This window comes from Ambystoma mexicanum, chromosome 4q, assembly GCF_040938575.1.
Source record: "Ambystoma mexicanum isolate Mex_15411 chromosome 4q, UKY_AmexF1_1, whole genome shotgun sequence".
Taxonomy (NCBI): domain Eukaryota; kingdom Metazoa; phylum Chordata; class Amphibia; order Caudata; family Ambystomatidae; genus Ambystoma; species Ambystoma mexicanum.
Genome location: NC_090928.1, coordinates 436414185 through 436429122, shown reverse-complemented (window position 1 = coordinate 436429122; position 14938 = coordinate 436414185). Strand labels below are relative to the sequence as shown.

Genomic DNA, 14938 nt, shown 5'->3' with positions numbered 1-14938 from the left:
AACTTCGAACTGGGGGTATAGCTCAGTGGTAGAGCATTTGACTGCATATCAAGAGGTCCCTTGTTCAAATCTGGGTGCCCCCTTGTTCAACTGTTTTACCTGTAGAAATATGTTTTTAATTAAATAAATTGATGAAAACATTTACAATCTTAGCATTTTATGTAATGAGCAACATATTTCTACATTAGAAATACTCCTGATGATCTCCTGAAACATAGGGTAAACACCATTAAACTGTTTAGGATTTCTTCATTTGATACAAGCTGTGTTTTACATTCACCCAAGTTCTGCTGGTGATATTATCAGTTTGAAATAGTCCATTGGAAGCACATATGAATGTTATAAAACTGTGGTGGAAACCAATGATATGCCCTTAATGAAATGTATTCATTTGTACAGTTGACCAGAAGTGCACTGATGTCATTAGTTCTACAAGTTCCATACAGTCACCCACTCTATCACCTTTTTAAAATAGGGCAGTTTTCAGCATTCAAGGGTTTATGTCAGTGGTAGAGCGTAGGAGTGCTTTTCAAGAAGTCCCTGTTTCATAACCATATACCCTCTTCAATAGATCCTGTTAAAATGTTTTTCAACCCTGTGCACTGTAAGAAACAATAGGATATATCATCATTTCATATACAAAACAATAAACAATTGGGTTTAACTATGCTCTTAGCACAAAATCAACAAACTGCAGTAGAGAAGCAGTTACATTTTGCAGAATTTGTGCATTTGACAAAAGATTTTTTTTCCATGTTCCAAGATCTACATGTGATACGAAATGTATGAATTCTTGCAATGGAAACCTCACTGTATTTTACCAAGGCAGATAAAGGACATCCTTCGCACCCCTGATACTTATAAGGAGGGTTTGGTGGCTGAACATGCATTGCTTTGATGGTGATTGCATGTTGCTTCCACTTTGTACATATTCCTGAATTAATAAAGGTGGACTTTTCAGAACTGAGTGCATAGCTCAGTGGTAGAGCATTTGGCTGCAGATCAAGTAGTCTCTAGTTCAAATCTGGGTGCCCCCTTGTTCAACTGTTTTACCTGTAGAAATATTTTTTTAATTAAATAAATTGAAGAAAACATTTACAATCTTAGCATTTTATGTAATGAGCAACACATTTCTATATTAGAAATACTCCTGATCATCTCCTGAAACATAGGGTAAACACCATGAAACTGTTTAGGATTTCTTCATATGATACAAGCTGTGTTTTACATTCACCCAAGTTCTGCTGGTGATATTATCAGTTTGAAATAGTCCATTGGAAGCTCATATGAATGTTATAAAACTGTGGTGGAAACCAATGATACGCCCTTAATGAAATGTATTCATTTGTACAGTTGACCAGAAGTGCACTGATGTCATTAGTTCTACAAGTTCCATACAGTCACCCACTCTATCACCTTTTTAAAAAAGGGCAGTTTTCAGCATTCAAGGGTTTATGTCAGTGGTAGAGCGTAGGAGTGCTTTTCAAGAAGTCCCTGTTTCATAACCATATACCCTCTTCAATAGATCCTGTTAAAATGTTTTTCAACCCTGTGCACTGTAAGAAACAATAGGATATATCATCATTTCATATACAAAACAATGAACAATTGGGTTTAACTATGCTCTTAGCACAAAACCAACAAACTGCAGTAAAGAAGCAGTTACATTTTGCAGAATTTGTGCATTTGACAAAAGATTATTTTTCCATTTTCCAAGATCTACATGTGATACAAAATGTATGAATTCTTGCAATGGAAACCTCACTGTATTTTACCAAGGCAGATAAAGGACATCCTTCGCACCCCTGATACTTATAAGGAGGGTTTGGTGGCTGAACATGCATTGCTTTGATGGTGATTGCATGTTGCTTGCACTTTGTACATATTACAGAATTAATAAAGGTGAAGTTTTCAGAACTGGGGGTATAGCTCAGTGGTAAAGAATTTGACTGCAGATCAAGAGGTCCCTAGTTCAAATTTGGGTGCCCCCTTGTTCAACTTTTTTACCTGTAGAAAAAAAGATTTACAATCTTAGCATTTTATGTAATGAGCAACACATTTCTACATTTGAAATACTCCTAATCATCACCTGAAACATAGGGTAAACACCATTAAGCTGTTTAGGATTTCTTCATATGATACAAGCTGTGTTTTACATTCACCCAAGTTCTACTGGTGATATTATCAGTTTGAAATAGTCCATTGGAAGCTCATATGAATGTTATAAAACTGTGGTGGAAACCAATAATATGCCCTTAATGAAATGTATTAATTTGTACAGCTGACCAGAAGTGCACTGATGACATTAGTTCTACAAGTTCCATACAGTCACCCACTCTATCACCTTTTTAAAAAATGGCAGTTTTCAACATTCAAGGGTGTATGTCAGTAGTAGAGCGTAGGAGTGTAGTTCAAGAAGTCCCTGTTTCATAACCATATTCCCTCTTCAATAGATCCTGTTAAAATGTTTTTCAACCCAATGCACTGTAAGAAACAATAGGATATATCATCATTTCATATACAAAACAATGAACAATTGGATTTAACTATGCTCTTAGCACAAAATCAACAAACTGCAGTAGAGAAGCAGTTACATTTTGCAGAATGTGTGCATTTGACAAAGATTTTTTTCCATGTTCCAAGATGTACATGTGATACGAAATGTATGAATTCTTGCAATGGAAATCTCACTGTATTTTACCAAGGCAGATAAAGGACATCCTTTGCACCTCATATACTTATAAGGAGGGTTTGGTGGCTGAAAATGCATTGCTTTGATGGTGATTGCATGTTGCTTGCACTTTGTACATATTACTGAATTAATAAAGGTAAACTTGTCAGAACTGGGGGTATAGCTCAGTGGTAGAGCATTTGACTGCAGATCAAGAGGTCCCTAGTTCAAATCTGGGTGCCCCCTTGTTCAACTGTTTTATATGTAGAAATATTTGTTTAATTAAATAAATTGAAGTAAACATTTACAATCTTAGCATTTTATGTAATGAGCAACACATTTCTACATTTGAAATACTCCTGATCATTACCTGAAACATAGGGTAAAAACCATTATGCTGTTTAGGATTTCTTCATATGATACAAGCTGTGTTTTACATTCAACCAAGTTCTATTGGTGATATGATTAGTTTGAAATAGTCCATTGGAAGCTCATATGAATGTTATAAAACTGTGGTGGAAACCAATGATACGCCCTTAATGAAATGTATTCATTTGTACAGTTGACCAGAAGTGCACTGATGTCATTAGTTCTACAAGTTCCATACAGTCACCCACTCTATCACCTTTCTAAAAAAGGGCAGTTTTCAGCATTCAAGGGTTTATGTCAGTGGCAGAGCGTAGGAGTGCTTTTCAAGAAGTCCCTGTTTCATAACCATATACCCTCTTCAATAGATCCTGTTAAAATGTTTTTCAACCCTGTGCACTGTAAGAAACAATAGGATATATCATCATTTCATATACAAAACAATGAACAATTCGGTTTAACTATGCTCTTAGCACAAAATCAACAAACTGCAGTAAAGAAGCAGTTACATTTTGCAGAATTTGTGCATTTGACAAAAGATTTTTTTTTCCATGTTCCAAGATCTACTTGTGATACAAAATGTATGAATTCTTGCAATGGAAACCTCACTGTATTTTACCAAGGCAGATAAAGGACATCCTTCGCACCCCTGATACTTATAAGGAGGGTTTGGTGGCTGAACATGCATTGCTTTGATGGTGATTGCATGTTGCTTCCACTTTGTACATATTACTGAATAAATAAAGGTGATCATTTCAGAAATGGGGGTATACCTCAGGGGTAGAGCATTTCACTGTAGATCAAAAGGTCCCTATTTCAAATCTGGGTGCCCCCTTGTCCAACTGTTTTACCTGTAGAAAAAAACTTTTACAATCTTAGCATTTGATGTAATGAGCAACACATTTCTACATTTGAAATACTCCTGATCATCTCCTGAAACATAGGGTAAACACCATGAAACTGTTTAGGATTTATTCATATGATACAAGCTGTGTTTTACATTCACCCAAGTTCTACTGGTGATATTATCAGTTTGAAATAGTCTGTTGGAAGCTCATATGAATGTTATAAAACTGTGGTGGAAACCAATAATATGCCCTTAATGAAATGTATTAATTTGTACAGCTGACCAGAAGTGCACTGATGTCATTAGTTCTACAAGTTCCATACAGTCACCCACTCTATCACCTTTTTAAAAAAGGGCAGTTTTCAGCATTCAAGGGTTTAACTCAGTGGAAGAGCATAGGAGTGCAGTTCAGGAAGTCCCTGTTTCATAACCATATACCCTCGTCAATAGATCCTGTTAAAATGTATTTTTTAACCCAATGCACTGTAAGAAACAATAAGATATATCATCATTTCATATACAAAACAATGAACAATTGGGTTTAACTATGCTCTTAGCACAAGATCAACAAAATGCAGTAGAGAAACAGTTACGTTTTGCAGAATGTGTGCATTTGACAAAAGTTTTTTTTCCATGTTCCAAGATCTACATGTGATACGAAATGTATGAATTAATGCAATGGAAACCTCACTGTATTTTACCAAGGCAGATAAAGGACATCTTCTGTACCCCATATACTTAAAAAGAGGGTTTGGTGGCTAAAAATGATGCACATCACATGCTTTGATGGTGATTGCATGTTGCTTGCACTTTGTACCTATTACTGAATTAATAAAGGTGAACTTCGAACTGGGGGTATAGCTCAGTGGTAGAGCATTTGACTGCATATCAAGAGGTCCCTTGTTCAAATCTGGGTGCCCCCTTGTTCAACTGTTTTACCTGTAGAAATATGTTTTTAATTAAATAAATTGATGAAAACATTTACAATCTTAGCATTTTATGTAATGAGCAACATATTTCTACATTAGAAATACTCCTGATCATCTCCTGAAACATAGGGTAAACACCATTAAACTGTTTAGGATTTCTTCATTTGATACAAGCTGTGTTTTACATTCACCCAAGTTCTGCTGGTGATATTATCAGTTTGAAATAGTCCATTGGAAGCACATATGAATGTTATAAAACTGTGGTGGAAACCAATGATATGCCCTTAATGAAATGTATTCATTTGTACAGTTGACCAGAAGTGCACTGATGTCATTAGTTCTACAAGTTCCATACAGTCACCCACTCTATCACCTTTTTAAAATAGGGCAGTTTTCAGCATTCAAGGGTTTATGTCAGTGGTAGAGCGTAGGAGTGCTTTTCAAGAAGTCCCTGTTTCATAACCATATACCCTCTTCAATAGATCCTGTTAAAATGTTTTTCAACCCTGTGCACTGTAAGAAACAATAGGATATATCATCATTTCATATACAAAACAATAAACAATTGGGTTTAACTATGCTCTTAGCACAAAATCAACAAACTGCAGTAGAGAAGCAGTTACATTTTGCAGAATTTGTGCATTTGACAAAAGATTTTTTTTCCATGTTCCAAGATCTACATGTGATACGAAATGTATGAATTCTTGCAATGGAAACCTCACTGTATTTTACCAAGGCAGATAAAGGACATCCTTCGCACCCCTGATACTTATAAGGAGGGTTTGGTGGCTGAACATGCATTGCTTTGATGGTGATTGCATGTTGCTTCCACTTTGTACATATTCCTGAATTAATAAAGGTGGACTTTTCAGAACTGAGTGCATAGCTCAGTGGTAGAGCATTTGGCTGCAGATCAAGTAGTCTCTAGTTCAAATCTGGGTGCCCCCTTGTTCAACTGTTTTACCTGTAGAAATATTTTTTTAATTAAATAAATTGAAGAAAACATTTACAATCTTAGCATTTTATGTAATGAGCAACACATTTCTATATTAGAAATACTCCTGATCATCTCCTGAAACATAGGGTAAACACCATGAAACTGTTTAGGATTTCTTCATATGATACAAGCTGTGTTTTACATTCACCCAAGTTCTGCAGGTGATATTATCAGTTTGAAATAGTCCATTGGAAGCTCATATGAATGTTATAAAACTGTGGTGGAAACCAATGATACGCCCTTAATGAAATGTATTCATTTGTACAGTTGACCAGAAGTGCACTGATGTCATTAGTTCTACAAGTTCCATACAGTCACCCACTCTATCACCTTTTTAAAAAAGGGCAGTTTTCAGCATTCAAGGGTTTATGTCAGTGGTAGAGCGTAGGAGTGCTTTTCAAGAAGTCCCTGTTTCATAACCATATACCCTCTTCAATAGATCCTGTTAAAATGTTTTTCAACCCTGTGCACTGTAAGAAACAATAGGATATATCATCATTTCATATACAAAACAATGAACAATTGGGTTTAACTATGCTCTTAGCACAAAACCAACAAACTGCAGTAAAGAAGCAGTTACATTTTGCAGAATTTGTGCATTTGACAAAAGATTATTTTTCCATTTTCCAAGATCTACATGTGATACAAAATGTATGAATTCTTGCAATGGAAACCTCACTGTATTTTACCAAGGCAGATAAAGGACATCCTTCGCACCCCTGATACTTATAAGGAGGGTTTGGTGGCTGAACATGCATTGCTTTGATGGTGATTGCATGTTGCTTGCACTTTGTACATATTACAGAATTAATAAAGGTGAAGTTTTCAGAACTGGGGGTATAGCTCAGTGGTAAAGAATTTGACTGCAGATCAAGAGGTCCCTAGTTCAAATTTGGGTGCCCCCTTGTTCAACTTTTTTACCTGTAGAAAAAAAGATTTACAATCTTAGCATTTTATGTAATGAGCAACACATTTCTACATTTGAAATACTCCTAATCATCACCTGAAACATAGGGTAAACACCATTAAGCTGTTTAGGATTTCTTCATATGATACAAGCTGTGTTTTACATTCACCCAAGTTCTACTGGTGATATTATCAGTTTGAAATAGTCCATTGGAAGCTCATATGAATGTTATAAAACTGTGGTGGAAACCAATAATATGCCCTTAATGAAATGTATTAATTTGTACAGCTGACCAGAAGTGCACTGATGACATTAGTTCTACAAGTTCCATACAGTCACCCACTCTATCACCTTTTTAAAAAATGGCAGTTTTCAACATTCAAGGGTGTATGTCAGTAGTAGAGCGTAGGAGTGTAGTTCAAGAAGTCCCTGTTTCATAACCATATTCCCTCTTCAATAGATCCTGTTAAAATGTTTTTCAACCCAATGCACTGTAAGAAACAATAGGATATATCATCATTTCATATACAAAACAATGAACAATTGGATTTAACTATGCTCTTAGCACAAAATCAACAAACTGCAGTAGAGAAGCAGTTACATTTTGCAGAATGTGTGCATTTGACAAAGATTTTTTTCCATGTTCCAAGATGTACATGTGATACGAAATGTATGAATTCTTGCAATGGAAATCTCACTGTATTTTACCAAGGCAGATAAAGGACATCCTTTGCACCTCATATACTTATAAGGAGGGTTTGGTGGCTGAAAATGCATTGCTTTGATGGTGATTGCATGTTGCTTGCACTTTGTACATATTACTGAATTAATAAAGGTAAACTTGTCAGAACTGGGGGTATAGCTCAGTGGTAGAGCATTTGACTGCAGATCAAGAGGTCCCTAGTTCAAATCTGGGTGCCCCCTTGTTCAACTGTTTTATATGTAGAAATATTTGTTTAATTAAATAAATTGAAGTAAACATTTACAATCTTAGCATTTTATGTAATGAGCAACACATTTCTACATTTGAAATACTCCTGATCATTACCTGAAACATAGGGTAAAAACCATTATGCTGTTTAGGATTTCTTCATATGATACAAGCTGTGTTTTACATTCAACCAAGTTCTATTGGTGATATGATTAGTTTGAAATAGTCCATTGGAAGCTCATATGAATGTTATAAAACTGTGGTGGAAACCAATAACATGCCCTTAATGAAATGTATTAATTTTTACAGCTGACCAGAAGTGCACTGATGTCATTAGTTCTACAAGTTCCATACAGTCACCCACTCTATCACCTTTTTAAAAAAGGGCAGTTTTCAGCATTCAAGGGTATATGTCAGTGGTAGAGCGTAGGAGTGCTTTTCAAGAAGTCCCTGTTTCATAACCATATACCTCTTCAATAGATCCTGTTAAAATGTTTTTCAACCCAGTGCACTGTAAGAAACAATTGGATATATCATCATTTCATATACAAAACAATGAACAATTGGGTTTAACTATGCTCTTAGCACAAAATCAACAAACTGCAGTAGAGAAGCAGTTACATTTTGCAGAATTTGTGCATTTGACAAAAGATTTTTTTTCCATGTTCCAAGATCTACATGTGATACGAAATGTATGAATTCTTGCAATGGAAACCTCACTGTATTTTACCAAAGCAGATAAAGGACATCCTTCGCACCTCATATACTTATATGGAGGGTTTGGTGGCTGAAAATGATGCAAATCACATGCTTTGATGGTGATTGCATGTTGCTTGCACTTTGTACATATTACTGAATTAATAAAGGTGAACATTTCAGAACTGGGGGTATAGCTCAGTGGTAGAGCATTTGACTGCAGATCAAGAGGTCCCTAGTTCAAATCTGGGTGCCCCCTTCATCTGTTTTACCTGTAGAAAAAAACGTTTACAATCTTAGCATTTGATGTAATGAGCAACACATTTCTACATTTGAAATACTCCTGATCATCTCCTGAAACATAGGGTAAACACCATGAAACTGTTAAGGATTTCTTCATATGATACAAGCTGTGTTTTACATTCACCCAAGTTCTACTGGTGATATTATCAGTTTGAAATAGTCCGTTGGAAGCTCATATGAATGTTATAAAACTGTGGTGGAAACCAATAATATGCCCTTAATTAAATGTATTAATTTGTACAGCTGACCAGAAGTGCACTGATGTCATTAGTTCTACAAGTTCCATACAGTCACCCACTCTATCACCTTTTTAAAAAAGGGCAGTTTTCAGCATTCAAGGGTTTAACTCAGTGGAAGAGCATAGGAGTGCAGTTCAGGAAGTCCCTGTTTCATAACCATATACCCTCGTCAATAGATCCTGTTAAAATGTATTTTTTAACCCAATGCACTGTAAGAAACAATAAGATATATCATCATTTCATATACAAAACAATGAACAATTGGGTTTAACTATGCTCTTAGCACAAGATCAACAAAATGCAGTAGAGAAACAGTTACGTTTTGCAGAATGTGTGCATTTGACAAAAGTTTTTTTTCCATGTTCCAAGATCTACATGTGATACGAAATGTATGAATTAATGCAATGGAAACCTCACTGTATTTTACCAAGGCAGATAAAGGACATCTTCTGTACCCCATATACTTAAAAAGAGGGTTTGGTGGCTAAAAATGATGCACATCACATGCTTTGATGGTGATTGCATGTTGCTTGCACTTTGTACCTATTACTGAATTAATAAAGGTGAACTTCGAACGGGGGGTATAGCTCAGTGGTAGAGCATTTGACTGCATATCAAGAGGTCCCTTGTTCAAATCTGGGTGCCCCCTTGTTCAACTGTTTTACCTGTAGAAATATGTTTTTAATTAAATAAATTGATGAAAACATTTACAATCTTAGCATTTTATGTAATGAGCAACATATTTCTACATTAGAAATACTCCTGATCATCTCCTGAAACATAGGGTAAACACCATGAAACTGTTTAGGATTTCTTCATTTGATACAAGCTGTGTTTTACATTCACCCAAGTTCTGCTGGTGATATTATCAGTTTGAAATAGTCCATTGGAAGCACATATGAATGTTATAAAACTGTGGTGGAAACCAATGATATGCCCTTAATGAAATGTATTCATTTGTACAGTTGACCAGAAGTGCACTGATGTCATTAGTTCTACAAGTTCCATACAGTCACCCACTCTATCACCTTTTTAAAAAAGGGCAGTTTTCAGCATTCAAGGGTTTATGTCAGTGGTAGAGCGTAGGAGTGCTTTTCAAGAAGTCCCTGTTTCATAACCATATACCCTCTTCAATAGATCCTGTTAAAATGTTTTTCAACCCTGTGCACTGTAAGAAACAATAGGATATATCATCATTTCATATACAAAACAATAAACAATTGGGTTTAACTATGCTCTTAGCACAAAATCAACAAACTGCAGTAGAGAAGCAGTTACATTTTGCAGAATTTGTGCATTTGACAAAAGATTTTTTTTCCATGTTCCAAGATCTACATGTGATACGAAATGTATGAATTCTTGCAATGGAAACCTCACTGTATTTTACCAAGGCAGATAAAGGACATCCTTCGCACCCCTGATACTTATAAGGAGGGTTTGGTGGCTGAACATGCATTGCTTTGATGGTGATTGCATGTTGCTTCCACTTTGTACATATTCCTGAATTAATAAAGGTGTACTTTTCAGAACTGAGTGCGTAGCTCAGTGGTAGAGCATTTGGCTGCAGATCAAGTGGTCTCTAGTTCAAATCTGGGTGCCCCCTTGTTCAACTGTTTTACCTGTAGAAATATTTTTTTAATTAAATAAATTGAAGAAAACATTTACAATCTTAGCATTTTATGTAATGAGCAACACATTTCTACATTTGAAATACTCCTGATCATCTCCTGAAACATAGGGTAAACACCATGAAACTGTTTAGGATTTCTTCATATGATACAAGCTGTGTTTTACATTCACCCAAGTTCTACTGGTGATATTATCAGTTTGAAATAATCCATTGGAAGCTCATATGAATGTCATAAAACGGTGGTGGAAACCAATAATATGCCCTTAATGAAATGTATTAATTTGTACAGCAGACCAGAAGTGCACGGATGTCATTAGTTCTACAAGTTCCATACAGTCACCCACTCTATCACCTTTTTAAAAAAGGGCAGTTTTCAGCATTCAAGGGTTTAACTCAGTGGAAGAGCATAGGAGTGCAGTTCAAGAAGTCCCTGTTTCATAACCATATACCCTCTTCAATAGATCCTGTTAAAATGTATTTTTTAACCCAATGCACTGTAAGAAACAATAAGATATATCATCATTTCATATACAAAACAATGAACAATTGGGTTTAACTATGCTCTTAGCACAAGATCAACAAAATGCAGTAGAGAAACAGATACGTTTTGCAGAATGTGTGCATTTGACAAAAGTTTTTTTTCCATGTTCCAAGATCTACATGTGATACGAAATGTATGAATTAATGCAATGGAAACCTCACTGTATTTTACCAAGGCAGATAAAGGACATCTTTTGTACCCCATATACGTAAAAAGAGGGTTTGGTGGCTAAAAATGATGCAAATCACATGCTTTGATGGTGATTGCATGTTGCTTGCACTTTGTACATATTACTGAATTAATAAAGGTGAACTTTTCAGAACTGGGGGTATAGCTCAGTGGTAGAGCATTTGACTGCATATCAAGAGGTCCATAGTTCAAATCTGGGTGCCCCCTAGTTCAACTGTTTTACCTGTAGAAATATGTTTTTAATTAAATAAATTGATGAAAACATTTACAATCTTAGTATTTTATGTAATGAGCAACATATTTCTACATTAGAAATACTCCTGATCATCTCCTGAAACATAGGGTAAACACCATGAAACTGTTTAGGATTTCTTCAGATGATACAAGCTGTGTTTCACTTTCACCCAAGTTCTGCTGGTGATATTATCAGTTTGAAATAGTCCATTGGAAGCTCATATGAATGTTATAAAACTGTGGTGGAAACCAATGATACGCCCTTAATGAAATGTATTCATTTGTACAGTTGACCAGAAGTGCACTGATGTCATTAGTTCTACAAGTTCCATACAGTCACCCACTCTATCACCTTTCTAAAAAAGGGCAGTTTTCAGCATTCAAGGGTTTATGTCAGTGGCAGAGCGTAGGAGTGCTTTTCAAGAAGTCCCTGTTTCATAACCATATACCCTCTTCAATAGATCCTGTTAAAATGTTTTTCAACCCTGTGCACTGTAAGAAACAATAGGATATATCATCATTTCATATACAAAACAATGAACAATTCGGTTTAACTATGCTCTTAGCACAAAATCAACAAACTGCAGTAAAGAAGCAGTTACATTTTGCAGAATTTGTGCATTTGACAAAAGATTTTTTTTCCATGTTCCAAGATCTACTTGTGATACAAAATGTATGAATTCTTGCAATGGAAACCTCACTGTATTTTACCAAGGCAGATAAAGGACATCCTTCGCACCCCTGATACTTATAAGGAGGGTTTGGTGGCTGAACATGCATTGCTTTGATGGTGATTGCATGTTGCTTCCACTTTGTACATATTACTGAATAAATAAAGGTGATCATTTCAGAAATGGGGGTATACCTCAGGGGTAGAGCATTTCACTGTAGATCAAAAGGTCCCTATTTCAAATCTGGGTGCCCCCTTGTCCAACTGTTTTACCTGTAGAAAAAAACTTTTACAATCTTAGCATTTGATGTAATGAGCAACACATTTCTACATTTGAAATACTCCTGATCATCTCCTGAAACATAGGGTAAACACCATGAAACTGTTTAGGATTTATTCATATGATACAAGCTGTGTTTTACATTCACCCAAGTTCTACTGGTGATATTATCAGTTTGAAATAGTCCGTTGGAAGCTCATATGAATGTTATAAAACTGTGGTGGAAACCAATAATATGCCCTTAATGAAATGTATTAATTTGTACAGCTGACCAGAAGTGCACTGATGTCATTAGTTCTACAAGTTCCATACAGTCACCCACTCTATCACCTTTTTAAAAAAGGGCAGTTTTCAGCATTCAAGGGTTTAACTCAGTGGAAGAGCATAGGAGTGCAGTTCAGGAAGTCCCTGTTTCATAACCATATACCCTCGTCAATAGATCCTGTTAAAATGTATTTTTTAACCCAATGCACTGTAAGAAACAATAAGATATATCATCATTTCATATACAAAACAATGAACAATTGGGTTTAACTATGCTCTTAGCACAAGATCAACAAAATGCAGTAGAGAAACAGTTACGTTTTGCAGAATGTGTGCATTTGACAAAAGTTTTTTTTCCATGTTCCAAGATCTACATGTGATACGAAATGTATGAATTAATGCAATGGAAACCTCACTGTATTTTACCAAGGCAGATAAAGGACATCTTCTGTACCCCATATACTTAAAAAGAGGGTTTGGTGGCTAAAAATGATGCACATCACATGCTTTGATGGTGATTGCATGTTGCTTGCACTTTGTACCTATTACTGAATTAATAAAGGTGAACTTCGAACTGGGGGTATAGCTCAGTGGTAGAGCATTTGACTGCATATCAAGAGGTCCCTTGTTCAAATCTGGGTGCCCCCTTGTTCAACTGTTTTACCTGTAGAAATATGTTTTTAATTAAATAAATTGATGAAAACATTTACAATCTTAGCATTTTATGTAATGAGCAACATATTTCTACATTAGAAATACTCCTGATCATCTCCTGAAACATAGGGTAAACACCATGAAACTGTTTAGGATTTCTTCATTTGATACAAGCTGTGTTTTACATTCACCCAAGTTCTGCTGGTGATATTATCAGTTTGAAATAGTCCATTGGAAGCACATATGAATGTTATAAAACTGTGGTGGAAACCAATGATATGCCCTTAATGAAATGTATTCATTTGTACAGTTGACCAGAAGTGCACTGATGTCATTAGTTCTACAAGTTCCATACAGTCACCCACTCTATCACCTTTTTAAAAAAGGGCAGTTTTCAGCATTCAAGGGTTTATGTCAGTGGTAGAGCGTAGGAGTGCTTTTCAAGAAGTCCCTGTTTCATAACCATATACCCTCTTCAATAGATCCTGTTAAAATGTTTTTCAACCCTGTGCACTGTAAGAAACAATAGGATATATCATCATTTCATATACAAAACAATAAACAATTGGGTTTAACTATGCTCTTAGCACAAAATCAACAAACTGCAGTAGAGAAGCAGTTACATTTTGCAGAATTTGTGCATTTGACAAAAGATTTTTTTTCCATGTTCCAAGATCTACATGTGATACGAAATGTATGAATTCTTGCAATGGAAACCTCACTGTATTTTACCAAGGCAGATAAAGGACATCCTTCGCACCCCTGATACTTATAAGGAGGGTTTGGTGGCTGAACATGCATTGCTTTGATGGTGATTGCATGTTGCTTCCACTTTGTACATATTCCTGAATTAATAAAGGTGTACTTTTCAGAACTGAGTGCATAGCTCAGTGGTAGAGCATTTGGCTGCAGATCAAGTGGTCTCTAGTTCAAATCTGGGTGCCCCCTTGTTCAACTGTTTTACCTGTAGAAATATTTTTTTAATTAAATAAATTGAAGAAAACATTTACAATCTTAGCATTTTATGTAATGAGCAACACATTTCTATATTAGAAATACTCCTGATCATCTCCTGAAACATAGGGTAAACACCATGAAACTGTTTAGGATTTCTTCATATGATACAAGCTGTGTTTTACATTCACCCAAGTTCTGCTGGTGATATTATCAGTTTGAAATAGTCCATTGGAAGCTCATATGAATGTTATAAAACTGTGGTGGAAACCAATGATACGCCCTTAATGAAATGTATTCATTTGTACAGTTGACCAGAAGTGCACTGATGTCATTAGTTCTACAAGTTCCATACAGTCACCCACTCTATCACCTATTTAAAAAAGGGCAGTTTTCAGCATTCAAGGGTTTATGTCAGTGGTAGAGCGTAGGAGTGCTTTTCAAGAAGTCCCTGTTTCATAACCATATACCCTCTTCAATAGATCCTGTTAAAATGTTTTTCAACCCTGTGCACTGTAAGAAACAATAGGATATATCATCATTTCATATACAAAACAATGAACAATTGGGTTTAACTATGCTCTTAGCACAAAACCAACAAACTGCAGTAAAGAAGCAGTTACATTTTGCAGAATT

The 14938-nt window shown here is 35.6% G+C and overlaps 3 non-coding genes across 3 annotated transcripts; all 3 read left to right on the top strand.

Moving 5' to 3' along the window:
* The first annotated feature begins 2845 nt into the window (after positions 1-2845).
* On the top strand, positions 2846-2917 carry TRNAC-GCA (transfer RNA cysteine (anticodon GCA)). The gene has a single exon. It is a non-coding gene; the product is annotated as a tRNA-Cys (tRNA).
* Positions 2918-7569: 4652 nt separating this feature from the next.
* TRNAC-GCA (transfer RNA cysteine (anticodon GCA)) lies at positions 7570-7641 on the top strand. Its single transcript has one exon. It is a non-coding gene; the product is annotated as a tRNA-Cys (tRNA).
* Positions 7642-8531: 890 nt separating this feature from the next.
* On the top strand, positions 8532-8603 carry TRNAC-GCA (transfer RNA cysteine (anticodon GCA)). The gene has a single exon. It is a non-coding gene; the product is annotated as a tRNA-Cys (tRNA).
* Positions 8604-14938: the final 6335 nt, after the last annotated feature.